The sequence below is a fragment of the Rhinolophus sinicus genome, chromosome 1, assembly GCF_057876585.1.
Source record: "Rhinolophus sinicus isolate RSI-liver-muscle chromosome 1, RSI-T2T, whole genome shotgun sequence".
NCBI classification, from domain to species: domain Eukaryota; kingdom Metazoa; phylum Chordata; class Mammalia; order Chiroptera; family Rhinolophidae; genus Rhinolophus; species Rhinolophus sinicus.
In genome coordinates this window covers 198,118,501-198,146,093 of record NC_142501.1, presented here as the reverse complement: position 1 = coordinate 198,146,093, position 27,593 = coordinate 198,118,501, and the positions used below count along the sequence as shown (strand labels likewise).

The 27,593-nt window shown below is 45.3% G+C and overlaps 1 long non-coding RNA gene across 2 annotated transcripts; it reads right to left on the bottom strand.

The window, feature by feature from the left end:
• Nucleotides 1–293: 293 nt before the first annotated feature.
• LOC141569318 (uncharacterized) lies at nt 294–27,446 on the bottom strand. 2 transcript variants are annotated; one of them, XR_012492822.2, is made up of 4 exons: nt 26,344–27,446; nt 11,462–11,677; nt 7,386–7,664; nt 294–6,716 (listed from the first exon to the last, which is right to left on the bottom strand). It is a non-coding gene; the product is annotated as an uncharacterized LOC141569318 (long non-coding RNA). The 2 variants fall into 2 exon arrangements; XR_012492823.2 differs by lacking the exon at nt 11,462–11,677.
• Between the last annotated feature and the right edge of the window lie 147 nt (nt 27,447–27,593).

Sequence of the window (27,593 nt, the reverse complement as noted above, 5' to 3'; positions counted from 1 at the left end):
AGATTTCAGTTTAGGGTGACTAACAGGTATTTCCCTGACCTTTCTAAATCCTGCATCTCCAATTATATGAAAGAAACATCTGCTTACCTAACCAATCTAACAATAAGAAATGGGCAAAATACTGGAAAAGCTCCAGTATCATCAAGGTGAGAAGTAACACTTCTCAAATGACAATGCCAGACCCCCCCAACTGTGATCTCATTAAGTCTCAGGACACTCAGACAGGGATTCAGTCACTGCTTTTATTTTTATTTTCAGAAAAAGAACAGTGGAGATGCAAGGAGATATTGCCAATTTTCAAGGTCACTCACGTACAGCATGGTAAGAGGCCAACAGCCAAACGTTGTCAGTCTTCTGTGTTGCAGCAGCCCCCACTGGATGGTAATGTCTGTCCCAGCAGAGAAGGTAAGGGGGCATCTGATCCCTGTCAGAGAACTTCACTCTCTCGGGAAATGTGACAAGGCTTTCCCCATTCCTTTAGATTGTGGTTAAGTACCCAAACGATTGTGTCACAGCTGTTCATACCCTCCCTTTTCCCACCACAGCTGAGATGGGGAGAAATATTTAAAATCTCCGGAGCACAGAACACTAACAACCAGTTCCTTTATCGTTCCTCTGCAAAGGGAGAAATGGCAACGCCACTTTTTCATTTCAAACTTAAAATTACAAAGTTGACTTGCAGAATCATAAGCTCAACTTTTCTCAATGAATAGAAAGGGACTTGCCCCATAGTTGGGAGTTTCAAGGGAGGCTCGAGTGCAGTTATTTTCATACACATGCTGTGTGTCTAAATAGTTGGAGAAGTAAAACGGATCTTAGTTTGGAAAACCTCTAGTCACATTCTACAGAATAGTAAAAAAAAAAATTATACATAACAATCTTCCAATTATTGGCCATCCTTGTTTTTCTTTTGTAGAACCACCACTCCAGGTTTGTTAATTATGGATCAATTACAGTGGTTTCCAAAGTGGGGGGAGGGATTTTGCCCCACCCCTCCAGGGGACATTTGGCAATGTCTGGAGGCATTTTTGGTTGTCACAACTGGGAGGAGGGGTGGCACTGGCATCTAATAGATAGAGGAGAGGAACGCTGATAAATATCATACACTGCCCAGGAGAGTCCCCCAGAATAAAGAATGTCCCGGCCCAAAATGTCACTAGCACCGAAGCTGAGAAACCCTGCTCTATGCAATCACAGCCAACATTCAGGAAACAGTGCCTTTCCCCTTCTTTCCTGCCCTCCCCTGTTTAGAATTCTGTCCCTCCAAGGATTATTGTGGTCTTAGTATGCTTGAATCGAAAATACTCCTTCAGATCTTTTGAATCTCTGAATGTTGAATATCCGGAGTACGAAAATCGCTAATACAACGTAATGTATTATTAGCATTATAAATCGAGTCAAGAACGTTTTTATTTTGAATGTGTCTACATTTAATCTTGGTTGTAAATTGATGCCCCAGCACACAGAGGCCACACGTTACCTTTCAGGAAAGAGATTATACCAGTTAGTTGGGAGCCTTGTGTTCTATTAACGTTGAAACCAGGCTTCCTTGTCAGACTGTTACAGCTAAATACATTTGGATCCGTGAGCAGCAAGCACCGTCTTCCTGCCCAAATGGCTCATTGTGCGCATATCTGGACCACTGGAGCGTGTCCCTCTGCCACCCCTGAGGACCCTCACTATTATCCACTTAGGCCTGGGAGACCAGCCTGCCGGGCAGCTAACAGCTGTCGGGGGACACCTGTAATTGAGTCAAGCCGTCAACCAGGGGCTGGATAGAGGCAAGAACAAGAAATTCTAAAACTCTCTTCCTTTTATGTCTCTGAGTCCCACACCCATACTGTGAAATCGGATCCCTTCCTGTAGTCCGCCTCTTCTTCCCCTTGTGTCAACTTTGCTCTTAAGATAAGGAGAAAGCTCCTTTAGGACCTATAAGGTCCTGCCCATACCCTTTGCTTTCCCTATTCCTGCCACACAGACCTTCATTTGCATCCATCCCCATGTAAGTCATGCTGTCTCCCGCCACAGGGCCTTTGCACGAGCAGTTTTCATTTTCTTGACAGCATCTTCCCCCTCCCCGTACTTCACCTAGTTAACTCACTTGCTCATTTAACAGAGATCAGCCCAGTCTCATTTTCTCAAGGATGCTTCCCAGATCTCCCTAAGTCAAATCCTTTTAACACACATTTCTATCATACCACGTTCTTCCTTCAGACCACTCACACTGATACAGTTTTACAATTTTTTTGTGTGTGATTATTTGAATGTCTGGCCAGGACACATCCTTGTACTCCAAGCACCAACCATAACACTTGGCAATGTCGTGGGTGCTGGGTATTTATTTCCTGATTATTTAATTAAACAAATGAACGAAAGAACAAATGATTGAATAGATGAATGAATAAATGAAACTATCCTAATATCTAAAATCAGGAGCAAAGCCATAGGTACAAAACTGTGTGTGTGCTTCAGTCCAGGTATCCATCTGGATTGTCAGCACTTGGTATTTAGATTATTAAAGGGAGCAGAAGAGAAAGCTTGCCTACAAAACATGCCACTGAGAAAAAACTGTATACCTCACTTAGAGCGTCATTAAGTTAGAGAACAACTCCCACACTCTGCTCTAAGACGAAGCCAGTATCCAGATTCTCATTGCAAACTTGGCTGCGCTAGAATTCTCTGTTCTTCTTTTCCCTGATCCTACCACTTCCTAATGTGCAGTATCCACAGCTGTGCCATTTCTTTACTTTTTTCTTTTTTTTTTTTTTGGCGAGGTTAACCTTCCTTCTTCAGTTGTATGTTGTGCTATACCCAAGAGGCCAACACTACCGTTTGAGATATTTAAATATGACTTTGAGGAATGAGTCTGTCTTAGCTATAAAAGCCTACAGTCACCACGACGAGCATGACTGCAATGTCTAAAATCCCTAAATAAAGAGATGCAGCACTTTCTGCATATTCATTGCTGAAATGAATATTATATATGATTCCTGATTTTGTAAGCATTCACATAAGGCAGTAGAAGTGAATGTAGATTGACTTATTTTTATCAATGAAAACAACTTCCCTTGACCAAAGGAAGAATTGTTTCCTCTGGTAGAAACAGCAGTGTGGATGTACACAGAAGGCAGCCCTGTGTGTTGGTCTCTGAGCCAAGCTTTATCTTTATATATTATTGTGTCATTTTATGCACAGTCCCCAAGTGTCTTGTCAGTGACAGCCACTCATTAAATCACTTAAACTATCATATAAAAATAAAGATGGATTTTAAGCTACACTGAGCCAGTCAGTCAGTTAGCAAATACTCATTGCTCCCCGTGGGGTCCCAAGAACTCTTGCAGGTGATCGAAGTATATATTAAAGAAGTATATGGTCTGTTTCCTGGAAAGGACTTAGAAAATAATCTAAGTGACAAATAGACGAACGTGTAGCCACAATAAGATTATTCAGAAAAATGCTGTCTTGGCAAAATGGATGGAGGGTCAGCAGTGGAGCCTCTTCACATTCAGCCAAAATGATGCACATGCTTTACCGGGCAGAGGAGAGGAGCTGTTCCATGAACATGAAATAGTTTGTTGAAAGGTTAGGTGGTCATGACTCTGCGTGAAGAACCTCTGAGAAATCAGCTTGGTTGATATACGGCTGAGCTACCCCAACTTGGGACACGTGATGTCACCGGACAAACTTGGTGCATCTTCCAGAAGCCTCATTTCCCCCTTTTGGCAAAAAAAAAAAAAAAAAAAAAAAAAATGTGGGCAAACTCCACATTGATAAACATGGCTTGTGATTTATTTGTGCCAATAAAAATGTTGAACAGAACAGGAATGTGTTGGTGTCTTACAGGAACTGTTCAAGTTTTCCCCCAGATTGGTGTCCGCTCATGAATCCGTACATTCTGGGGGCCGTTGCTCGACCATGAACACAAGCACCTAATCAGTTCTGCCCTACCCATAAGGACACGGTAAGCAGTTCTGGAACTCTTGCAGTCAATATACATGATATGTCTGTGGCCGTCTGCTGATCTCATACTGCGGGACTGCTGCAGAGAAGAAATGGAGTGTCAAGTCTGGTCAAACACGGGCTTGCCTGGTTCTTGGTGCTCACTGTCTTGCTGCCTCTTTTGGATGTGATTCTCCTTGAAATGTGCAATTGAATTTGGCTACTTAAGAAAGGAAGAGGTGAGCAGTACAAAGTGTAATGAGGCCACTCTTCAAGGTTACCTGCGAAGTTTCTGGTTTTAATGGGAAAGACGGCAATGACTTTGGAGAACCAAAGAGTATGCTTTGTCTATAAAGCAGCAAATCCTAAATATTTTACTCCTTGAGGTTCATACAGTCTGTGTTGCATCTACTCAACTCTGCTTTGAAATCAACCAGAGTGGGAAAGCAGCCATAGGCAACACTGAGTGGAATGAGGTAGCTGTGCTCCAATAAAACTTTATTTACAAAAACAGGCGGCTGGCCCGAGATGGCCCATGAACTGTAGTTTACAGGTTCTAGGGTATAGATACTCCCTGAGAGTAAGCAAAGAACTTTAGGAAATGGATTAGTTTCCTGAGTCAGTGAGAAAAACCACAGCAACACCTCGTATCACACTTAACGTAAATCTCACTGAGAGGCTCTGCTCTGCAGATCAGAGACCATCCGAAGAGAATCCATCTAAAACACCAATCTGTTCCTGTCTTTCTCAGCTTGAAAATCTTCGGGTCTCAGATTCACACTGAGTCTGGCCCTATCACCCTGCCTTCTTTCCCAGATCCAGCCTTTGTCACTTTCACGTACACCGTGCTGTCCAGCCATGCAGAGCTCTTTGCTGTTCCCTTATTAGCGATGCAGAGTCATGTCTCCAAACTTTTGCTCATGCTATTGCCCTGCTGAGAAGACTCCCCTTGCCGCTTTCAAACTCTGCTTCATCCTTCAAGACACGGTTCAAATGTCTCTGCCTTGACATTTCCCCTGCACCCTTAAGTTGGGTTAATTTCCCCTCTTCTCTGTTCCCATCACACTCTACTAAGACCGACATGTCATCAATACAACTTCAGAGCAATCCCTTCTAATTGATCTCTACTGGTTTAACCTTACCTTGTACAGTATTTTTAAAATCTGTTGGCTCCTTCCTCACTGGGTTGCTAACTCCTTTTAGACCAGGTTATGCCTTATGAACCTTCCTTCATCCTGAGGTTCGCCGCACTGAATCTGCTATGGACAGAATGCTGAGCACGTTTGCACAACTGTTTACCTCGGTGCAGAATCTCGTTGTGCTAGGGCCACTGGGGTTCTGTGGCATGATTCACAGTTTAGATTGCCTGCTATTTTTATAAGACACTTCCCGTGGCTTAGTAAGCACCTCTTCCTGACAAGGCACTTGGGAACTATTCATAAAGAATGATATTAAAATCAAATCAGGTCCAGAGGTAAATATACCAGTCTCTCCTCCACCTACATTATATGCTCCCTTCAAATCAGGAAAGATAATTGTTCTAGTTTATTCAGCTGTTGTGTATTTATGACATGCACTTTCTCCTCGAAAGACATCTCATGAAAATCTCATTCTCATAATAGATATGGGACCACGTTGCATCATTTTTTATTTATTTTTTTTTTTGTGTGCTTTGAATGGATTTCCTAGATCTTGTTGAGTGGATCTCCAATTCCATTTAGAACAAAGTGATCATTTATTCAGTGGAACCCTAGCTGCTCAAAGTGTGGCTGCAGTTTTTCAAAATGCCTCCTGGATGACCCCTCATAGGGTTAAATCCAGGGGAGAATAGGGCTAAAGAAATGACAGATGCCCCAAAGCCTATTGCTACATTGTTTGTCCAAGAAAAGGACAGTCAGTGTTTGAGACAGGAACACCGTAAGCTGTTAGCTGAACCCTGCCATGTTATCAGGTTTTCCGCAGCACCCACTTTCCAGATGCTGCTCGCTCTGCAAATGAAGGAGTAGGACACACAGGAGTGGGGTGAAGGGACAGGTGAGCAGTTGTTCTCTGCCTCAGACCCCCGCACCCTGCCATGAGTCCTAGACTCAGGCTTTCCTGGAGTGGGCGGCCAGAGGCGGTGAGGTTATCTTTTTATAACTTGTGCTTTATAGACCAAGACGGGCCCCAAGGAAACCCAAAGCAAACATTCCAAAGACTGGGGACACACAAAACCTCGATAAACCCCTTACTCCCTCTAAAACTTCAGCCTCACATTTTTCTCCTTATTTGCCCTAAGAATTCTTGGGAAAACATGAGGTCCATGGGAATCCGCGCTGCTGCACAGGCTGACTCAGTCCTGCCCCCAGTGAGGCAGCTGCATCGTCCCCACTGTGCGTTCATCTGGGTCTCTCCCTCTCTGGCAGGGCTGCTCCTCGGTGAGAAGCTGCCCAGGACGTGTATCTCCTGGATCTCCACATCAGCCCGACATGCACGCAGGCCAGCTCCTCAAGGCTGGGGAGGCCGAGGAGCAGGAGAGCAGAAAAGGAAAAGTGGTAGGAAGTAATTTCTTTTAGGCTTGTCTGATTTCCTCTGGGCCCTGAGCATGGCAGGGCCTAAATAGCTAATCGAAGATTTTCACTTTCCCAGGTAGGTAGTATGTAACCAGAGGTTGTTGCTTCCTTTGTTATTTTGAAACTTCGTTGGAAGAAAGTTCTCCGTGCATTCTCAGTTACACTGAGCATTTTCCCTCTGCTTTTATGTGGAACTCTCCATGCTCAAGGCGACAGCCAGTGAACCTAATCAGATAATTCTGTGTACATTAATGTACATATTGGAGTTTTAGAAATACATATCCTTTAAGCTCCTTTGGAGTGTGTGTGTATGTACATGTATATGTGTGAAGATATATTAGGTTGGTGCAAAAATAGTTGCAGTTTTAAAATAATTGCAAAAACCACAATTACTTTTGCACCAACCTAATAGCATATGATGACAGAGATAACCCATTTCAAAAATAGCCTTGTTTCCTTCTCCCGGACCCAGTGAACCCTGACTCAGTGAACCCCTTGCTCCCTTCTACCCCAGAGCTTCAAAGATGCAAAAGGGCTCTGTTCCCACCCCCATTCAGAGAAGGTAAACTTTTCAACTCCTCTTAGCAGAGGGAATCATTTATTCCCTAAGGGTGTGACTGACTTCTGACTCTCCAAGTCTTCTGCCCCCATTGCTAATGACTCCCAACTCTACTCTTAGCTCCTGAGCCCACACCCTGTTATCTGCCCTCCTACTGGACGTCTTCACATATTTATCCACCAGGCATCTCCAATTCTACTTCTCCAAGCTGAGTCTCCCCTCTGTCCCACCCTCAGTCCACCAGTGCTCTTCCTGCAGCACTGTGAATATGCCCAGTCATCTGAGCAAGAAATCCATTATCTCTGATCAGGAATTCTTTGGGAAAGGAGGCTTACCCACAAGGTGCCCAGGCTTCAACGCGACACACATCAGCCAAGGAAGACTCCGCCTTGCTTGTCTGCACATCTGGGCAGTTTGTCCCCTCCATTCTCTCTCCCCTTGTCTTCATTCAGGCCCTCAGCTTCTTTTCCAGACCTCCCCAAATGCTGGGTGCGGTGCAGAGCGTGGGCCCAGGACGAGAATGCCTGGGTTCAAATCCTACCTCCAGCCCGGTTTAGCTCTGCGACCAGAGTCACGCCAGTGCATCATCTTTCTGTGCCTCGGTCCCCACATCCCTAAATAAGAATGATAAATTGTGGGCATTTAGAAAGAACAGGGATTGACAGGCTTGTCTTATAAAGGATGAGGTAGTAAATATTTCAGGTTTTGTAGGTCAAGATGCAACATTAAGCCTCTTATAGAGGGAGTTCCATGACTAGAGAGAGAATACATTTCCACAAAATATTGCACTGACAAAGTTCAAAATATAATAATAATTGAGGATCTTTTTTTTTTTTTTTTTTTTTTTTTAACACAGATCTGCTAATGAGAACAATGGAATTCTCTTTTGGGGAAAGATAACATTTTGCTTAATTAAGGTTCAAAGTTAGTGTTCCTATCATCCAAATCTATTGCAAATGCTCATCTGTAAAAACCGTTCTTAGCTCATGGGCTGAAAATAAGAACAGGTGAAGTGGTGGGCTGGATTTGACTCACAGGCCGTAGTTTGCCCAGTCCAGGGAAAGAACACAAGAGATAGTGCAAAGTGCTTAACACACTGTGAATATTCAAAGGGTGTTGGTGATTATAAATACTTCTTACCATCCTACCTACTTTCACCATTGGCTTCAGCCACGTAAATATTTAGGGTTTCCTTAACCTGTCATCCCTCTGAGCTTTGCTCATGCTGTACTGTAGGTCTTCACCTCCTTAAGAATTCTTATCTCCCCTTCTCCCTTCTTCCATATCTTCCCATCCCCGAGAGAGTGACCCTTTATAGAGCCCCCATCTTTCTGCTGTAACAGTTGATCCTTAATTTCTTCCTCTTTAACTTACGAGTAGAAACTATGCGTTACAATATCTCGTGCTGTGCCTGATCATATTATGTGCTCAGTAAACATCAGCTGAATAAATAAATGAATTTCCTACATGCAAATGGAAGACTCAGCAGAAACCTTCCTTGATTGCCCTGGTTCCCTGGGAGCTGTTCCTTTTCTGAGTACCCAAAGCATTTGGTTCTCATTGATTTTCTTATAAGAGACATATTCTAGAATAATGGCTACGTGCCTTGGCTCTGAGTACGCATCCCTGCTCCATCACTTTCTAGCTTTGCAGCTATATACAAGTTATTTAACTTCTCTGAGCCTCTGCTTCCTTGTTGGTAAAATGAGGATAATGATGGTACCCACCTCATACGTTGTTTGCGGATTTTAGATGAGATAAAGCTTATAAAGCACTCATCACAGTGAATACTCTGTGTTTGTGGCTTTGCTCACATTTATTGAGTAATGACTATGGTTTAATCCCTTTCATTAATGTGCTTATTCCCACAATGACCCTCTGAGGTAGGTAGTATTGTTATCCCCATCTTACAGATGGAAAAACTGAGGCACCGAGAGATTCTATATCTTGCCTAAGGTGACACAGCCAATGTGGCAGAGCCAAGATTCAAACCCAGATTGTCTGACTCCAAAACCGGCTGCTAAACCTAGTTGGTAGGCATCTTACTCTGAGTAGAGATATGCCTCTTCTGTAAGATTTCAGGCTCTTTAAGCGTCAGGCATGTGTTACAGAATTATTTGTACCCTTCCTAGCTGCCAGCACAGCACTGCTCATGGTGACGCTCAGTACACATCTGCTAATTCATTTGCTCATCTCTCCTGCACCTTGATCCAGAGGAGGGACCCAAAGAATGTTTTAGAGAGATTTCCTCCTGCTCAGGACTAACAGACCACTGTATCTTAGAGAAGGGGACAGGAAAGGAAGCAGAAATGGAGAGTAATGTAAGAAAGGAGTACAGGTGGCATATCTGGGGAGAATTTCACCTACTCAGAAGGCAACCGTGAATTTGAGTCTACTTTGGAGAACTTCTGTTCCCAGCTGAGGACACCAGCCCCACCATCAGTGAGCAGCTCTGAGGACACCAACCACTGCAGGACAATTCCACTGATTGTCTGTAATGTGACTGCCCCTCTTAATCAATGTGATGTCATCCACTGATTTCGGAAAGTGAAGGATAGCAAAATTAATGATGGCTCAAGTGGGTTTCTAATGGCTACAGGCAGTTGAGGGGCTGCAGGGCTGCAGAGCTGGCTGCATTTCAACAACATGTGTGCAGGCATTTCTTTGCTAACAAGGATGCCTTAAGTCTTAATTACCCAGAACCAAAGCCTCACCTTACTGCTTGTCCCCTGGGAGCTCCCTGTGAAGTCAGAGGGAGCTTTGCCTGCAGTTCAGCCCGGTGAAAACTTGCCTGCAAATGTTTGCAAATTACTTTGAGAGCCTCTGATGGAAACCGGAGAGAATTATTTATTTTTAGAATGTTGCCATAGCCCCGTCCCTGCCTTGCCTGACACATACCTCCGTGTTCCTCAAATTCCACTCTCTTTAGCTCTGATTAATTCTGAATTGTGCACCTCTTTTTCTCATGGTTGATGATTGTACCTCTTAGGTCTTGCCCTCAGCCAAACCGCTGGTTATGTCCTGTTGCTCTCACCCTTTACTTAGCAGCTCTCTCTAGAAAGCCTAATGCATTTTCCATTAGAAGAACTGATCTGCCCTTTCCTTTCCAGCAGCATAATGCCCAATCTCCCTCACGTGGAGCATGTTGAAAGCCCCCTACACTGCTCTTACTTCCCTCTTGCTGCCCTGCCCAGATCCCCCCTAACTGGCCACTGCTAACACTCATGGCTGCTCCCTTTCGGAGATTTGCCCTGGGAGAAAAACATCAGGCAATTTCCCCTGGAAGTGCCTGGTAGGTTTGCTTCCCCTCTTGGGCCAGTCCACAGTCAGGACTGCAGGATAATGAAGCACAAGGCTGCCTTCCATCCTCACCCCCACCCCCGTGATCCAGAGCTCCCCAGGGGATCAGGCCGAAGCTAGACCACATCTCTACCTGCTTCCCTCACACCTTTACAGGTTTCACTTGAGAGCACTCCCTCATGAAACTGCTTGCCCAAGAAGCCAGTGTCAGGCTCAGCTTCTTGGCAACCCAACCTAAGGCATCTGTATGCCACCTTCCCACTGCAAGCAGAATAGTCTTTACAACCTCAGCCTGATCCTGTCACTTTGTGTCTTAAAGAATTCCATGCCTCCCATTGGCCAAACTCCATAGCATGGGTCTGAATCCCACAGACCTGGCGCTGCCTATCCCTCCTGCCTCACCTCTCATCACACCTTCCACTTCACCTCAGAGGTCTTCCTCTACAGACCCATCCAGACGCCCTTCTATTGGGCCTGGGGCATCTGTATGTGCCCACAGCCCTCTGCACTGACCCCTACCATAAGTTTCATCATATGGGAACTGCCTGTCTCCTTGTCTTTGTTCCCCTCTGGACTGCAAACTCCTCTGGTATTCCCAAAGCCCAGCCATGCATCTGGTCCATACGAGACCTTCAATAATTATTTGTTGACTGCGATTAAATGAACCAGTGAATTATTGAACTAGATATTTCATAAATGTTTAGTAATGGCAGCCAACTTCAAGTTAATATAATATACCAACCTTTGCCTATTTGTGGTTTATCAGAAGTTTCCCTCGATAGAATTCCCAGGAAATATGTTAAAAGAATGAAATGTTTTTAATATGCTATATCTATATGCAGTCTGGTTAGGGCATGTCTCACATTGATATATGAATGGGCCCCAGTGTCTCAGAAGGTTTCCATTTCTTTTGGACCCTTATCTTGGCAATCAAAGACTTGTCCCAGCCCCACAAGTCTCTGACTCTCGGCAATCCCCTGCTGAATTTTAAATCCCCTTGCCTCCCCCATGCCTGCTCCCAACAACAACATAACAAACAAATATGCAAAAAACAAAACAAAACAAAACCCCAAAACTGTGTGACTCCAAGTGCCAGAATAGCTCTGCTCACCTGAGGAAGAAACTCTTGAACATCAGTGAACCGTGCTTTAAAATCTGCCATTTCATTGCCGACTTTTCAGAAAAGCATCAGCCTGCGAAGAAGTTGCTCTCGAACGCAAATCTCGTGACTGCCAGAACCATCCAGTGTTCTGACTTGCCTAGTTCTCACTTTGGAATCGGGTGTGCTACTCGGGAGAGGTGCATTAATTCTCGGTGTGCACACAGACTGCAACAGCAGCATTAACAAATTACCAGTGATAGATATGCAAATGGAGCAAGAACAAATATTAAAACAGCCCTATCTGTCTTTGCCCGCTACCTCGTCGTGTCCAAATTCATAGAAATATTAATCCTCCTGGCACGTTTAGCAATGGACTATGTAGTAACACTAGCATATATGGTAACATTGTGAGGAGGCTAATAATTATCTCTCGTTAGCAAGATCAACTTACTGCAGTCTTTCACGGCAGGGACAGAAAAATATTTTGACTTGCTATGCTAAGTGAAACATGGTGGCAGAATAAATTAGGGCATTTAAACTAATAATCATAAAGACACACAGCTACATTTCCCTTCTAAATATAATTGACAAAATTGACAGAAAACAGAAACGATGGTAATAGAAGAATGCATTATGAATGGTTGGTGGAGACACAAAGGGCCAAACTTTCTTCCATTGCTTATGTTATTATAGCTAATATCTATTAGGCACCGACTGTGCATGGCACGACTCTTATCAGGGCCAAGGATAATCATAAATTACTACCTGTCAGCCACGGGCGCAGTAACGTCGTTATGTGACGAGGCAGCACTCTTATTAAGTCTTTGGAATCTATTAAAAGTCTCATTTTGAAACAATGAACCAAGAGGAACAAATTTATGAATTGTGGATCCCTGGTATTAACCCAAAGACTCAGTCTTGGAAAGAGAGAAAAAAATTCTTAAGAAAAAAATTAATTTCTGCCAAGGAAAATCTAAGAACATACGTTCGCAGACCTAACCAGATGCCTCTGGCTGTGCTGTGACAGAAATGAGGCAAATATCTAATTTCACAGGAAAAAATTTATAGACTAGACTTTGAATCAGGCAGAATGCAAAAACCTTCTCTGCTTGGTTCTCAATCAAACAGCACAATAAATGACACTGTCCTCACACGTCCAAGATGCTCCTCTGATTTCTGGCTCTGATCCGCGTCATATTCTCACCTTCACTGATGTATCCAGATATAACTCACCCTCTGCGTTTAGTTTAATTTGCTTAGTGAACCTAGTAGATTGTTTGCAAAGTTGGCCATAATAAATCCTCACATCGTATGCACATCTCTTTGCTATGCTACTTTGCACTGCCTCCTGTCAAGTGATGGAGTCTACTTCTCCTTGACTTGGACATAGGAAGGCTTTGTAACATGCCTTGGCCAAAGGAATGCGATTGAAGTGATGCTTTGGCAGCTTCTGAGCCTAGGCCTTAAAGGACCTTGCAGCTTCCACTTTCACCTTCTTAGAACACAGGGCCACCAGGTAAGGAATCCTGGGCTAGCCATCTTGAAGATGAGACCTCGAATGGAGAGAGAAGCCCAGCCAACCACTGGTACCAATTGCCAGATGTGTGTGTGAGGCCATCTTGGACCATCTAGTCCCTATGCTATGGACTGAATGTTTGTGTTTCCCTGAAATTCACATGAAACCCTAAGGCCCCATGTGATGGTATTTGGAGGTGGGACTTTGGGAGGTAATTAGGTGATGAGTATGGAGCCCTCATGAATGAGATTCATGCCCTTATAAGAAAAGACATGAGAGAGATGTTCTCTGACTCTGCCACGAGGAGACACAAAGAGAAGGTGTCCCTCTACCAACCAGGAAGAAGAGTCCTCACTGGAAGTCCAAGATTAAGCACCTTAATCATGGACTTCCCAGCCTTCAGACTCGTGAGGAATAAGTTTCTTTTGTTGAAGCCACAAAGTCTATGGTACTTTTGTTATAGCAGCCTGAACTGAGTGAGATACACCATCATACACCAGGTGACTCCAGAAGAGACCCAGCAGAAGAACCACCCTGTCGAGCCCAGCACGAACTGCTGACCTTCAGGCTCATGAACAAATCAAATACTTACAGTTTCAAGCCACTGAATTTCGAAGCAGTTTGTTACATAGCAATAGGTAACTACACAATAACAATGTGACAGACTTTAAAATTCTGTGCATTATTTTAAAAGAGTGATTCTGCTGTAACTCATTGTACAGAACAGCAGCTCCCAGGACTGTGTTCATTTGTGAAGCTAAGGAATTTCTTCTTAGTTCTTTCTCATCATCTCTTAAAGAAATTTGCACTGTTCAACCTTTCTTTGCCAAGGGAATAATGAAAATTGAATGCTCAGAAATGCTTGTTCAATGGTTGACTGGTAGTTTGTTTACAGTGCAGTGGGTTGAAAGGCAGTTCCAGGCATTCTCTTCTGTCTGGGTGAGGCACTGCCAACCCAGAGCTGCCACAACTGCAGCTCTATTGCCAAGACTCTGAGGCCTAAGGGAGGGCCTCTGGTGACAGGGACCCTTGGATGGTACATTTGTCGGGGCTCTTCAGAGAAATAGGACCAGTAGAGAAAGAACCAACTCTCTTTCTATATATATACACATACACATATAGATAAATCTATCTATGTACAGATTCATATGTATGCCTATATATGTGTATATTGACAGCTATACAGACAACAGATATAGATATATGGAAATAGAATATAGGTATGGAATAGCTATATCTGTCTATATACACATATATAGACATATATGTATCTACATATACATATAGAGAGATCTACATAGATAGCTATCTTCTATCTATCTATCTATCTATCATCTATCTATCTATCTATCTATCTATCTATCTATCTATCTGTCATCTATCTTCTACTAACTATCTATCTAGCGAGAGAGAGAGGAGGGGAGAGAAAAACAAAAGTTATTTTAAGGAATTGGCTCACATGATCATGGAGGCCTAAAATCCAGTCCAAAATCCTTCTGGATAGGCTGGCAGATTCAGGGAAGGATTTCAGTTTCAGTCCAAAGGTAGTTTGCAGGCAGAATATCCTCTTTTTCCAGGGATGTCACTCACCATTTAATGATAACATCTTTCTTTTTATTGAATGCTGAGTACTTTAGGTACATTTATCTCATCGACTCATTCTAACAACTCCTCTTACAGATAAGAGCCTGAGCTCAGAGAGGTTAACTGACCTTCCCAAAGTCACACAGCCAACTAGCATTCTAATCCAGGAAGTCTGACTCCAAAGCCCCAAGTTCCAAATTCTTAACTACCCTACCTGATAAAAACATACTAGGGACACCGTGGCCCGAATTAAATCTCTGTATTTAAGGCAAACAGCAGGTCAGAAGCACCCACTCTGTTAGATGTTCTTAAAGGTACCAAAAAAAAAGGTAAGATTGGGGCCTTGGCCTTGAGGTGTTGTTGATGGTCTAGTTGACAGGAAGATACCCCCTGGAGAATGATATAACTGACATTGTCCCCTTCTTTGGGAGTATGGGAAGTTTAAGTTTATCCACAGGGAAAGCTTTAGCTACTAGGAGCTTCACCATTTTTAATGAGTTGGCATTTTGCTCTTCAAACACATCAGCAGGTGGATGCATTTTATTAGACGAGTTCTGTCAGTGTTGAGAGAGAGTTGAAAACTAAAGAAGTTGAGCCAATGCTTAAAATGCTAGGCAGCGGGTCCAAATGGTAGCTAATCACTACCCTAGGCAAATCGCTGAATAATTCAGACTTTATTTCCTCTCTTCTTGAGTCTTCTCCCACATCTTTGCTGCCTACCTGACTCGGAGGAATGGGTGGGGGTGAGGGCTGGTCAAATAAAAGTGCCGTCACATTTGGCAACAAGGGCCTTCACCATGTTATTAAGATAGTACATCAAGAAATGGCTTCAACATTAATCACAAAGAAGCAATCATGAGACCTGCATCCTGGAAACAGAACAGCCTTGAAATATAAAGGAAGGGAAACGCCCTGGTATTAGCTGTCTGCTGCCTTCAGGCACTTGTTTGTCCAAAGCAAATAGTGGGGCCCCAGGTAGCCAGTGGGGCCAGAGTGTGTTCAGAGGGCAGGAAAAGGGAAAGTTGTCATATCGGATGGGTCCTAATGCTGGGCACAACAGAACCGTGGTCACTTCACACGGCTGCGGTGAAGGCAGGGAGCTGTGCCTAAGAGGAGCCCACCTGCGAGACGTGATGGATGGAGAAGGTGCAACTCTACAGAGGTTTGTCCCAGGAGGACAGCTGGGTGGGCCACAGGCAGAGCAATCCTAGGCAAGATTCAGATAAACATAGGTTCTCAGAGGTGGAAACCTAGACGATGCTATTCATTTCCTAGGACTGCCATACCAAAGTACTAAAAACTCAAAACCAAGTGGCTCAAAATAACAGATGTTTCTTGCCTCACAGTTCTGAAGTCTAGAAGTCCTAAATCAAGGTGTCACCAGGGTTGGTTCCTTCTGGCAGCTCATAGGGAGAATCTGTTCCAGGCCTCTCTCCCAGCTGCTGGTGACAGCGGGCAATCCTTGTTGTTCCTTGGTTTGTAGATGCATCACTCCAATCTCTGCCTCCATCTTGACATGGCATTTTTCCCTGTGTGTCTCTGTGTCTAAATTTCCTTCTCATGAGGACATCCCTCATATGGGATTGGGACCTAATGATCACGTCTTAATTTGATTATGTCTGCATAAACCCTAGTCCCAAAGAAGGTCACATCCACAGACACCAGAGGTGAGGGCTTCAAGATATCTTTTGGGGAATACAATTCAACCCACAGTAATGAACCTAATCAGGTCTCCCCCTCTGGACTGTGAAGGACGGGCACTACCTTACCCATTTTGTATCACCATTGCCTAGCACCACGCCAGGCAAAAATCTCCTGTCCACTCAGTGCTGATGGATGAATAAGTGATGGCCTTAGCCAGACCGGTGTGATAAGGGTTATTTGGCCCCAAATCTGAGTGCAAAATCCTGGCTGCATTCCTACCTGGGTGGTGTTTGGCAAGTCTTTTAGTTCCTCTGAGCCTCAATGTTCTCCTCTCTAAAATGGGTACAATCAACATGCAGGGTGGTGGCAAGAAGGCAGAGTATATAAAATGCCTGCCACATCGTAGGTGTTCCGTAAATGGGTGGCATTATTTTAAAGGCAACTCCTGACTTAACCCTATGTTCTTCTCTCCATTACACCTTTCTTTACATCACCTTCATTCCATCACATCAATTCTTCGAGACTTTCAGAAACCTAACCCACCAGCTAACATAGCTGTGCTGATCACAATGCTTTCAGTTGGCGTTGACAGAAACCCCATTCAGAACTCATTCATAAAAAGCAGGGTGGAGGGTGTTAGCTCAAATAACACCCTATTGTAGGGGCTTTAGGCAGGGCTTAATCCAGAGAGCAAACAGAGCTATCAGGGATCACCTGTGTCGCAAGCAGGCCATTGGCCAGTAGCTACCAGCAGCCTGACTGAAATCCTCCCAGCCTAACAACCCCAGCGAAAAGACATGGCCTTTCCTGGTTGCAACATCAGAAAAGATCCAAAGAAGACCCTACTTTGCTCATTTGGATCATGTGATCCATACCAGTCACAATGGCCAAGAGCGTAGGATACGGGGATTGGCCAGTTCTGGGTCACATGAATGGGGAAGGGCCGAGTGAGCCTCCTGTGGAATGGGTTCCCTACAGAAAAGAAGTTTCTGTTGCTGAAAGAGGTACTGGAGAGATTTAAGTGAGAAATGCCCCTGACCCTTGAAATTGCCCATAGGCTAGAAAGACCAAACAATAAGGCTAAAAACGATCAGTTTTCTGCGAAAGTACTCAGCAAAATTTAAAAAAAAATAAAAACAGAAACCATAGTTACATAGACTAACATGTTGCTTCAACACAGTGGCATCAATTACTGGTAGGGAGGAGGAGGGCTGGCAGGAGAGACACAGACTGAGAGGCCCATCAGTATTATCAGCCGTTAACAGGGGGGTGTCTGCCTGCAAGAGAGACTGGAACGTGGCCAGGTGAGGTAACTTGTTATGGCTCTAACCAGGTCCCCCAGGCCAAGGAAATGGAGCAGGGTGGGCCACAGAGAAAGTTCTGTGGCAGCAATGCTGGTGAGCCCGCGTGTCCCGGTGCTAAGGACAACCCTATCTAAATCCACTTAGGTTCACCTCACAGTGTGTGTCTGGATTTTTTTTTTTCACTTATTGGTTTTATACTAGACTCTTCTGGCTTTATGAAAAATACCCCATAACTCAGGTTTAATTTCCCTGGGGAAGACAAATTTGAAATAACCATCGGATCTTTTTTTTTTACCTCTTTTTTGCTACTCTAAGCAAACTGGGAAATATTTCCCCCTGAGGGACGATAGTTTGGTCATTCACAGAATAATCATTTTAATGCTCTCTGCCTCTTTTTTTTTCTTCTTTTTTTAAAACTTTCCAACAGTGTTTGCATACAGCTCTCCTCATTCTATATGTCTACACTTTTTTAATGAGTAAAAGAGATGACATGTCCATGTTTAGGGTTACGGTGAGGAGTAGATGCAAATGAAATGACTCACTGATGAAATTAGCAGGCATTTGTACAGTGCTTGACAATTTATCTTACAATCTCATTTTAGCATCCCTCAACCACAAGAGGCATTATCCCCATTTTATAGATGAGGAAACTGAGGCCCAGTGAGGTGAATTCGCTCATTAAGGAGCTACACATAGACCTGAACCCAAATAATAACAGCTGACGTTTACCATTCTAAACACTTTGCATGCAGTGTCTCATTTAATCCCCTCAAAAAGTTTGTCAGGTAGGTTATGTTTATCATCCCCATTTACAGGTAGAGAAATGGAGGCTTAGAAGGTTAAATACACTGGTAAAGATTCAAACCCAGATCTATCTCACTGCAAAGCTTCATCTAAACGCAGAACTTGCCCCAGGCCTCACATGGCTGTGAAAGTGCCAGATCAGGTGGGGAATGAGAAGTGAGGGCTGGACCTTGGGCCACTGAGTGCACAGCGGTCGGATCCACCCACTGCTCTGCTGAAAGGCCTTCGCCTGCCAAGCCAGCTCTGTGGATGAACTATTTCCAGACCTTGGGCATGCAGAAGTGCTGAGGCAACCTGGATGGAAGCCCAAATGCTGAGAAGAAGGTGCCCAAATGACAAAATACCAGAATGAATGGCTGCCTGCTGGCCTCACCCACTGAAAACTTGGGGACCCCTATGACCACAAAGATGCTGTAGACAGAGAGAAATGTCTGATAAGCAGAGACGTCCCAGCAGGTCCCACTGCAGCCAACAATGGGGGTGCATGCCCATTCTCCCACACAGGGTGTGGGCCAACGCAGATGCGGGGGCAGGCAGCTGGCACACAGCCGATTCCCTCCCCAGCAGCAAAGGGCCACCCTGGCGTCTCTCACCAGCTCTAAGCATCCTCCTTCAACCTCCTCTAAAAGATAAAGCGCTCACTTTTACATGTTAATCAACACCTTGACCATGGATGAGAAAGAAAAAAAAATACTCCATTAATTAAAACCTCAAAAGATGCCAAAGGTAATAGCCTGCAGATGTTTTCTTGCCATGCTTATCCTATCGGGAGACCAGACACCAGCGAGCAGTGTAAGAGTCACAGGTGCTATGATTAGGCGTGAGAACATGTGGCTGGGATAAGTGGAATAAGGAAGATTTTTAATTTTCCTGCAATCCCAAGCTTTGAAGGAAATTAAATAATTAATGAGAAGTAAGTCTTTCCCTGCCTTCCCGAGAGAGGTTAATTTCCAAGTATCTTCCCTATGCAATAGTGTCTTTTAAATGCCAGGAGAACATAAGAAAAGAAAATCTCCAGTCATTCAACAAATACCTACCATGTGCCAAGTACAGAGGGTGCCAAAAAAAATGTATACACATTTTAAGAAAGGAAAAAACTATATTAAAATTGTAATATTCAACATCTATCGATAACTGAAGATGAATACAAGTCACATTTGACTTCTGCAATTACAAGACGGGCTCAAAGTGGTTACCATCAGCATCCAGACACTTCTGATTATGGCAAATTACTGCTTGAGCAACATTGACCCAAGTGTCCACTTGTGTACATTTTTTGGCACCCCCGGTATTTTGGAAGGTGCTGGAGACACAGCGGAGAGGTAGATAAATGTCCTGCGCTCGTGATGCTTACAGTCCAGAGTGAGGGACCGTGATTAACATGTGAACAGGTAGGATGAGGTACTGTAGAAAAGAAAGCAAGGGGATGGATGGAGAGTGAGGGGTGGGTGAGGGCTACCTTAGACTGTGTGGGCACCTGGGGCAGTGCCGCTTGAACAGATACCTGAATAACAAATAAAGCCAGGCCAAGAGCTAGGCCCAGGGCATTTCAGGCAGAGGACACTGCAAGTGCAAAGGCCCAGGGGCCAGACCAGAGCTGACGTGTTCAAGAACAAATAGGAAACTTGTATGGTGGGATCCATTAATGTGGGAGAATGGAGGACGAAGAAGTGGAAGAGGTAGTCAGGACAAATGATCTAGAACCTACTAAGGACATGGTAAGCTGTTTGGGTCTTGTTCTAAGTGCCTGGGAAGATTTGGGAGTGTTTTAGCAACGGGTCATACAATCTGACTTCAATTTCTGAAAATTAGCCCTGGCTGCTGTGCGGAGAATGGTTCTGGGGATGGGTAGCAAAAATATTCAGTAGGACCAAGAGACCATATTAGATACTATTCCCTCTGATATAGCCCAATGACATTTTTGATTGACCTTCCTATAGAAGTATAGCAGTCAGTATTTTCAGAATGGATTTCTCTATTATTTGGCAGAGTTCTATCATTTTAGACTTTTTAGGGTCTTGAGACAGTATTTTTATTAGCTGATCTACCCTTTTATCCTTCTAGGGGCTCAGAAGTGGACCTGAAACAAGGAGAATTAACTGTAAAAAAATTAAGAATGTCAACAGACCAGGCTGACCAATGAAATACTTTCGTCACTCCCAAGGCACATATCGGCTGCATAATTGTGCCCTCGAAGCACTGAAGACACGCCTGCTCTGTAACGCCCAAGAATGTGGCTGCCACGCCAACGGGATGTCCTTCGGGAATGGTGAGCATGTGAGCAGGGTATCGTCAGCCCTGGGATGTGGGGACTATAGGGAAGAAAGGCTAAAAACAAATCTGTGTCTCCATTTTTTGCACCAACTGTTCCCATTCTCATTGAGGAACTACTATGGTCTGAATGTTTGTATCCCCCTCAAATTCATTTGTTAAAATCCTACCCCTCAAAGTGATGGCATGAGGTGGTGGGGCTTTGGGGCGGTGCTTAAGTCATGAAGGTGGAGCCTTCACGACTGGCATCGGTACCCTTAGAAAAGGGCTCCAGAGAGATTCCTTGCCCCTTCTACCATGTGAGGACACAGTGAGAAGGTACCAGCTGTGAACCAGAAAGAGGACCCACACCCAACTATCCTGACACCATGCTCTTGGACTTCCCAGCTTCCAGAACTGGGAGAAATAAATGTTTGTTGTTTATAAACTACCCAGTAGTCTGTAGTCTTTTGTTCTAGCAGCCTGAATTGACTAAGACAGGAATTGAGGCTGTTTTTCAGATTTTAGACTAGGATCTCACTGAGCCTTGAGATGGTCTTGTTCATAATGGGAAGTAAATCTAGATTCACTTCTAGCCGGGAGGAAGCAGGCAGAAATTCCAAGTTGTAGATCCGTGGCCTGGGTGTATGGACTAGAACAGGAACCATAAATCTCCATCACTTCTCTTGGCAGATAGAAAATTGGAATTTTGGAGGAAAGTTTCACATCAGGCACGCAGACTCAATAAATAGTCCCACTCCTTGCTGAGCTCCCGAATGCTCTGTGCTCCACTGAGCAGGCTGCAAAGGACGCTCAACACTGAACCTCTGGACCATGTGTCCCGTGGAGCCATGTGGAGCACCAAGGACAACAACTTCATGCCAGGATGGTGACAAGAGGCTCTTGGGAGAAAGTCATTCCAGAGAGAAGGAAGAGTCAGCATGAAGACCCAGAGGCAAGCCAAGGCAGGCTGCCTTTAGCACCTGGTAAACACATCAGGGCTGCTGGAATGGAGCACTGGGAGAAACGGGATAAGAGGAAGAAAGCAAAGCTGACAGAGTTGCTCAGGGTCAAGTTGTGGTGACTTTCCGGACAGGCTCACCTTGTTGCTAGGAAGGAAAACTCATTTCTGCTCGTCTGAGTTAATGGCTTTATGGGAGACAACGGGGCTCTGTGAGTAAGGAAGATAGGAATCTATGGAGAGACTGGAAGCCATAGAGTAGCTGGACTTCCAGGAGACACCGGAATTGGAAGATTGCTCAGGATTCTACAATGGCCCCCCAGCACACACACAGTAACATCCTAAGTCCTTCGTGGCTTGTGAGATGCTTTTGCCCCCGCCACCTCACTACTTAATTTCCACTTATTGTCTCCTCCGCTTACTCCTGTCAGGCCACATCGAATGCTGTTCCTTGAAGAGCAAGAACGTTGTGGGGTCAGCACTTTTGCACTGGATCTGTGAGCTTGGCTTATTTTTTAATCTATTTATTATTAACTCCTCCCCCCAACTAGAATGTAAGTTCCATGAGGCTAAGGACTTTGTTTAATGCTGAGACTAGCACCTGAAACATAGTGGGTGCTCAAGAAAAATGGTAGAAAACAATGCATGAATAAATGAGTCCCCAGAAGTCCTAGGCCTTAAGATCTCTTCTTATTTCACAGCAGTAGAGATGTGGATCTTCATTTCAATTCTCCTCCATCATTCTCTGTTTCCTGTTATTCCCAGGCAATTTTTTCCCCATCTACTCGCTGAGCTTTTCTCTCACAGCTTCACTGACTCATGGCCATGGTTTGCTCACAGCTCCCTGCTTACTCATTGCCTCTCCCTGTGCATCTGTCCAACTTCTGCTCCCTGTGCCAACCTCCCGACTCTCCCTGACTTTTCAGCTGAGATTCCAGAGGCAGAGACTCTTCCTGGGTCAGCCCGTTCCCCATTTAGGCAGAGAGTTTGGACCTTTGCCTTTGTTCTGGGTCAGACGTCCATGCTGATCCAGTCGGCAATGGCACAGGCACAGAGCATGGCAATCTAGACATTGAGATCTGTTCTTTCACTCAGAGGAGGCACACAGACGCAGCAAATGGCCTTCAATGTCCTGTTGACTGAAGTCTGAGGTCAAGGTTGAGTTAATTCATACTTTAGGGAGACACGGAAGCTTCTGAGAAGAGTGGTGGTTGATGAGATCTGTTTTCAGAAGACCACTTGGTCACCCCATGGATGAGACAGGTGATGATGGAAGAAGATGGCATGTGTAAGACAAGTTGGGAAGCCAAGGCAGGGAGAGCTGAGGAAGCCTCCAACCAAGCCAGTGGCAAGAGCATGAAGAGGAGGAAGTAGGAGCAAGTGGGCCTTGTACCTGAGATATCGACCAGGGACATGAGGCTGGAATGCAGCAAAAAGGCTGGGCCTAGCCCCCTAGCTGGAAGCCATACAGATATTAGTTAAAACTGTGGATGCATAGTATGGCAAGAGATAAGCCAAGACAGACATCTGGGGAACTCGCTTAGATGTAAAGAACATATCGAAGGAACAAAACTTGACAAATGCTCTAAATGGGAAATTCTTATACAGATGACTAGGTACTCAGAGAGTCAGAGCACTCGGTAAAAACAAGGAACGATTTCCCCTATTTGTCTCTTATTCTCAAAAGTACGGATTCAAAGGATCCTGCATTAGATCCTGCTCTATTCGAAACCCCAAGTTTCTAGTGGGGTTGTTTTCCCACAGAAAGTACTGACACATTTTGGGAATACACAATATTCTAAAAATACCTCAGCTGGCTGCAGTGCCACGATTAGTGGAGCTGCTATCCCATGAAACCCTCGTCACCACTTTGCTTAGATCAGAGAGTGGATTAACTTTGATGTCTGTCTGAAACCCGTGCAAGACACCACTGGTGGTCCGCTCCCTGCAAACATTCAATCTTCACATCCAAGGGAAGAAAGAGAAAGTGCGGGACAGGAGCCCAAACTAATTTTTTTCTCAGTGATTGAGATGAAAATATGCACCCTAGGACTCCTGACATATTTGATTTGCATCCTGTCTCCCCACATCCCTGAGCTCTTTCTCCCTTTGCACAAATACCTTCCCTAGACCCAAACTCCCTTTGGATTTCACAAACATTAGCACAGCTATGAAGCCACAAGCCCTTTGTCTATGTCATGTGGAAATTTCTGTATCTGGTGCATGCAACTGAAACTGACTCTAACTTCAGTCCAGGGAGTTTACTGGAAGCTTATGGGTAGCTTGCAAGAATACAACGGCCACTCGAGAATCAGACTGTAAGGGGGAATGATGGAAGCTCCAGGGTTACGGGCCAGTGGGAGATACGCAAAAATCTCATCAGAACATTAGCAATGAAAGAAATCTGCTGCACCTGTGTTGTCTGTCCTTATGTCACCATCTTTTGATTCTTATTTCTTGGAAAAAGAGAACAACCGGACCTGGTTGGAATTGTACCCACACTCAGACAACATGAGCTCACTGACTCTGCAAGGCAGTGTAGACTGACAGAAAGAGTAGGTCTCTGGAGCCAAACAGCCTGGATTTGAACCCTGGCTCTGCTACTTACTAGCCATGTGACCTTGAGCTAGTCATTCTTGCCTAGTCTAGCTTCCTCTACAAATGGAGAGACCCATGCATGGGGCTTCGTGAGTACTGAGTGGGTAAACCCGTGATACTGATTAGCACACGGGATGCGTTCTATGGCCTTGATATTAATATTGATAGGAATACACAGGGCCCCTCGATTTACAGTCGAACCAAGAATTCCAAGATGAGAGGTCATTCTCTGCAAGGAATGAGGAGCTAGTATCAGGGGAGGCTGAGTGGCCAAAAAACAATCATGATCCGTTGCCTCATCTTATCCCCCCACCAGACTGTAGACGCCTGAGGACAGCAGATTCACCTGTTAATTCACTGCTGCATCCACCAGCACCTGGGAAATGACTGGCACATGGTACGTGGCTCAGGGAACCTTTGTTGCGTAATGAATAAACGTGGACTGCTTCCTTTTTGTGTTCCCAATCAACAAGTCCAGTAACTTGCCCAGCGTAGGCACACAATAAGCATTTGCTGATTGAATTTATACGTCAGTGGGATTCTCAGAAATGGGGAGAACACTGGGATCAAAATGATACACTTGTATTTGATAGGACTTAGTGGCAAGCAAGTGATAAGTAACCAGTTTTTGGTGTGATGAGGCTAACAAGCTATGCAAATGGCATAGCTGGCCTGTGCCATTTGTATAGATTACTGTAATTGTACAGATGACAGCCTAGCTGAAACCTTTAGATCAGCATGAGGGAACGGGGAAACTACCAGTTCCTTGCCACATCATCTTGGAGAGGGCGGGTGGCTCATATGCCCCACACTGGCACTGCTGGTACCTTACCAGGACATCCCATTCCCCGGCACAATCCATACTGGCTTTCAGAGGCTCTGTGGGTGGGGCTCAGCCAGCCATCCTGCCAATCTTGCTCATGGAGACAGCAAGATGTCATAGAGGAGTTCATTAGATTAGGAATCATGACAGCTAAACCCTGGTTCTGGCTCAGTGAGTGGTGTGTGACCTTAAGAAAGTTCAGGTCTCTAGCTCTCAGTAATATGGTCTATAAAACAGGGTAATCCTTGGCTGGCAGCTCATGAAAGTGTTAAGCAAATAAAATTACACCCATGGTGATTTCACCTGGAACTTCGTCTGTTGTAGAAGACAGAACCCAACTCAACTGGCCTCAGGGAAGAGGGCACTTTATTGGCTCACGGTACTGAGAAGTCCAGGGTAGGACCCATTTTAGGCACATCTGGCTTCAGGGAGTCAAACGTCATGTCAGCATCTGATTTTCTCTTTCTGAGCTCTCCTTCTGCTATCCTCATTCTCAGTCTCTACATGGTGGTCCCCAGCAGCTTCAGAGTTTTATCCCCTCAAGTTCAAACCCATCTTTCCAGCAGCTGGGACAGATTATGGTGGGTTCAACGTGGGCCATGTGGCCAGAAGCGTGCAACTGTGTTGGATGATCAGGCTTGGGCCCCGTGCTAATCACCCTCTGTGGTAAAGGAGTTAGGTCAGGGTTGGTTATGTGTTTAATTCTCGAAAATGGAAAAAAGGATTGGGGTGTGGGGAGAAGCCTCCATTTACCTCATGGATTGAGAATGAGAGAAGAGTGGTTTCCCAAAAGATATTCGGGGTACTATTAACAGAAAGAGGAAAGAATGCTGCTAAAATGACTAATGTGTATTACACCTGGGGATTTTTCTATCCTGTGACACAAAGCACGCATGATTTCATTCCCTCTTTGCTATGAAGTCTTCTGTCCTCGCCTAACAAGCTCCTGCAAGAGCCTGAGGCAGCCGCCTCACCCTACAATCATCTGTCTTCCTCCTCTAAACTCCTGTAACCTGCAGGAGCACATCACTCACCGGCAGCAGGGGGGCCATTTGTTATCGTTGTATGTATATGTCCTGTCTCAGCACCCACATGGCAGGATCCTGGGGAGCAAGGGTCAAGTCTTACTTATCTTTGTGTCCCCTGTAGCATTTTGCCTGGCGTTTGGGGCGCGGCTGATAGCTCATAAATCTGCTGACAGATCGAACACCTGATTTATATGCTCTGGAAGCACAGAGGTAGATAAGTAGCTTGATTCAACTACAAAACTCCAATGAAAGAGGAAACCTGTGCTCGTCACACCATTCCTGAAAGATCGTAGATCTCTTCTGGACTAAATAATGCTGCTGGGGTCAAGATGAATATCCCCTCTGCTTCCCAGCCTCCCGCTGCTGGTATGATTCTTACCTGTAAAGGATTGAGTGACGGCCCGAAGAATGTTAGTCTCAGTGGCCCAGTACACCCTTGGCAGGTCCTATGTGGGCACAGGCCACCTGGACGGATGGAGGATGTCAGTTATAGGAAGAGGAAGCAGGTGTCTGTCCTCAGTGGCCTCCGACCCCAGGCAATAAGGCGGAGCCCAAAAGGTCCCATCAGTGGGATTGGCCGTTGGCTCTCTGCCCTGCGCTGATACCTATTTACTCCCCCATCCTCATTTATAACCCTGAGATCCAGTAAAGAGAACAGGGAGAGAGGAGGGATGGAAAAACAGAGTCAGAAAAGGTCTTGTCATGCGAGGTGTCATGCGGGATCTCTGGTACCGCTCCCCACATAAGAACACAGGATATGGTGAAGCCAAAAAGGAACACCCACGGAGCCATGGATAGGGGAGTCATACCACTATAGTCTCGCTGGCGGCTGGGCGATACACAAGAAGTAGGATCCACATGATCTGCAATCTGCCGTCCACTTCTCTGCCAACCAACCAACCAACGCAATCACGGCAGTTATATCAGTGACTAACTGGCTAACTGGTTACAGCTGATGGCCAACCAGTCACAGCTGATGGCCACCTACTACCCCAGCCAGCACCTTTCCACGTGAGGCCGAGAGCCTGGAAACTGCACTCCTGGCTCTGTCCCCACAGTCTTGTAGCTTGGTTGTTAAAACAGCACTCCTCGTAGGCTAGTCTTGGTCCAGAAGACCCAGTGGCTCAGGATTCAAAATCCCCCTGCAGGCCACCCTGGGCCAGGAGATTTGCCCCTTTGTCTCTAATCCCCTCAAACCACCCTCAAGGAGGCCAAGTGACTTGTCCAAAGCCGGGCATCCAAGCCGGGGTTCCCTCACCTGTAAAACGGGCCGACTAATAGGGGGATTAAATCTGCAAGCCACAGAGCATCCTGCTCCTGGTAGACGGTAGCTAAAATCAAATCAGTAGGAGAACAGGAAAGGGTGATTGCTAAAAGAGGGAATGGCAAGAGGTCAGAGAAGTGATGGATGGAGCAGCTGAGGTAGGAGCCAGAGGGCAGGGGAGCAGGCAGAACACGGTCCGCAGAATCCACCGCAACCAAAGCTCCACTCTCAAACCACCTCTTGCACGCTCCGCGGTCGCAGCGCGCGGCGAGGGACAGCAGGGGAGGCGGTGCCCGGGCACCAAGGCCCCGCCCCACCTGCCCCAGCTCCACCCAGGGCCCAATTCCCGCCTCTGGCTCCACCCC